This window comes from Triticum dicoccoides, chromosome 3A, assembly GCF_002162155.2.
Source record: "Triticum dicoccoides isolate Atlit2015 ecotype Zavitan chromosome 3A, WEW_v2.0, whole genome shotgun sequence".
In the NCBI taxonomy this organism is placed as follows: Eukaryota; Viridiplantae; Streptophyta; class Magnoliopsida; order Poales; family Poaceae; genus Triticum; species Triticum dicoccoides.
In genome coordinates, this window is record NC_041384.1 from 107,655,694 (window position 1) to 107,658,733 (window position 3,040).

Genomic DNA, 3,040 nt, shown 5'->3' on the forward strand with positions numbered 1-3,040 from the left:
CATCCCTGGATCGGTATGCTGACACACACAGTACTCGAGGATTTATAACAGAGGTAAATCACATGTAAAAGTAAAGCAAATAATATTACCTCAATCCAAATAGCGGAAGTAACAAGGTTGTGGATTCCCATCAACACCAACGGGAAAGTTGAGTGTAGAAATCATAACCCTAACGTATCACTTGTCGTAAGAAATCCTGCAACATGAGAGATTGCAGCCACAGAGGGTCAGTACATTGAATGTACTGGCAAATTCACACCATAGAGAAACGATGAACAATGGCTATCACTACATGCATATATGGCTGGTGGAAAAGCTCTATGGTTATAAGGTTTTTGCGAAAAGCCAATTTTTCCCTTCTGCAAAGGAATAATTTTTTATTTATTTAACTATCATGGCGGTTGTTGAACATTGTGAATGGTTGACAGCATTCTCAATCCCAACTAAGTAACATCATTAAACCCAACCTAAGTGTTTCATGCCAATTTTTCCCTTCTGCAAAGGAATAATTTTTTATTTATTTAACTATCCGAGGCCATGTCTGTACATGCTAGGCTCATCAAGTCAACCTAAGTGTTTCGCGTGTGTAAATCTGTCTTACACCCGTTGTATGTGAATGTTAGAATCTAACACCCGATCATCACATGGTGCTTCGAAACAACGAACAGTCGCAACGGTGCACAGTTAGGGGGAACACTTTCTTGAAATTATTATGAGGGATCATCTTATTTACTACCATCGTTCTAAGTAAACAAGATGAATAAACATGATAAACATCACATGCAATCAAATAGTGACATGATATGGCCATCATCACTTTTCTCCTCTTGATCTCCATCTTCGGGGCTCCATGATCATCATCGTCACCGGCATGACACCATGATCTCCATCATCATGATCTCTATCATCGTGTCTTCATGAAGTTGTCTCGTCAACTATTACTTCTACTACTAGAGCTAACGGTTAGCAATAAAGTAAAGTAATTACATGACGTTTATGTTGACACGCAGGTCATAAATAAATTAAGACAACTCCTATGGCTCCTGCCGGTTGTCATACTCATCGACATGCAAGTCGTGATTCCTATTACAAGAACATGATCAATCTCATACATCACATATATCATTCATCACATCCTTTGGCCATATCACATCACATAGCATACCCTGCAAAAACAAGTTAGACGTCCTCTAATTGTTGTTTGCATGTTTTACGTGGATGCTATGGGTTTCTAGCAGGAACGTTTCTTACCTACGCAAAAACCACAACGTGATATGCCAATTGCTATTTACCCTTCATAAGGACCCTTTTCATCGAATCCGATCCGACTAAAGTGGGAGAGACAGACACCCGCTAGCCACCTTATGCAACTAGTGCATGTCAGTCGGTGGAACCAGTCTCACGTAAGAGTACGTGTAAGGTCGGTCCGGGCCGCTTCATCCCACAATGCCACCGAATCAAGATTGGACTAGTAACGGTAAGCATATTGAACAAAATCAATGCCCACAACTACTTTGTGTTCTACTCGTGCATAGAAACTACGCATAGACCTAGCTCATGATGCCACTGTTGGGGAACATAGCATAAATTCAAAATTTTCCTACGTGTCACCAAGATCTATCTATGGAGTCATCTAGCAACGAGGGAGGAGTGGATCTACATACCCTTGTAGATCGCGCGCGGAAGCGTTCAAGAGAACGGGGTTGATGGAGTCGTACTCGTCGTGATCCAAATCACCGATGATCCTAGCGCCGAACGGACGGCACCTCCGCGTTCAACACACGTATGAAGCAGCGACGTCTCCTCCTTCTTGATCCAGCAAGGGGGGAGGAGAGGTTGATGGAGATGCAGCAGCACGACGGCGTGGTGGTGGAAGTAGCGGGATTCCAACAGGGCTTCGCCAAGCGCTGCAGGAGGAGGGAGATGTGTCATGGGAGGGAGAGGGAGGCGCCAGGGCTTAGGTGTTGCTGCCCTCCCTTCCCCCCACTATATATAGGGCCAAGGGAGAGGGGGGGGGGGCGCAGCCTTGGCCCTTCCTCCAAGGAAGGGTGCGGCCAAGGGAGGAGTCCATCCTCCCCAAGGCACCTCGGAGGTGCCTTCCCCCTTTAGGACTCTTCCTTTTCCTTGACTCTTGGCGCATGGGCCTTTTGGGGCTGGTGCCCTTGGCCCATATAGGCCAAGGCGCACCCCCTACAGCCCATGTGCCCCCCCGGGGCAGGTGGACCCACCCGGTGGACCCCCGGGACCCTTTCGGTGGTCCCGGTACAATACCGGTGACCCCGAAACTTGTCCCGATGGCCGAAATAGCACTTCCTATATATAATTCTTTACCTCCGGACCATTCCGTAACTCCTCGTGACGTCCGGGATATCATCCGGCACTCCAAACAACTTTCGGGTTACCGCATACTAATATCTCTATAACCCTAGTGTCACCGAACATTAAGTGTGTAGACCCTACGGGTTCGGGAGACATGTAGTCATGACCGAGATGTTCTCCGGTCAATAACCAACAGCGGGATCTGGATACCCATGTTGGCTCCCACATGTTCCACGATGATCTCATCGGATGAACCACGATGTCAAGGACTCAATCGATCCCGTATACAATTCCCTTTGTCTAGCGGTATGGTACTTGCCCGAGATTCGATCGTCGGTATACCGATACCTTGTTCAATCTCGTTACCGGCAAGTCTCTTTACTCGTTCCGTAACACATCATCCCGTGATCAACCCCTTGGTCACATTGTGCACATTATGATGATGTCCTACCGAGTGGGCCCAGAGATACCTCTCCGTTTACACGGAGTGACAAATCCCAGTCTCGATTCGTGCCAACCCAACAGACACTTTCGGAGATACCTGTAGTGTACCTTTATAGCCACCCAGTTACGTTGTGACGTTTGGCACACCCAAAGCACTCCTACGGTATCCGGGAGTTGCACAATCTCATGGTCTAAGGAAATTATACTTGACATTAGAAAAGCTTTAGCATACGAACTACATGATCTTGTGCTAGGCTTAGGATTGGGTCTTGTCCAT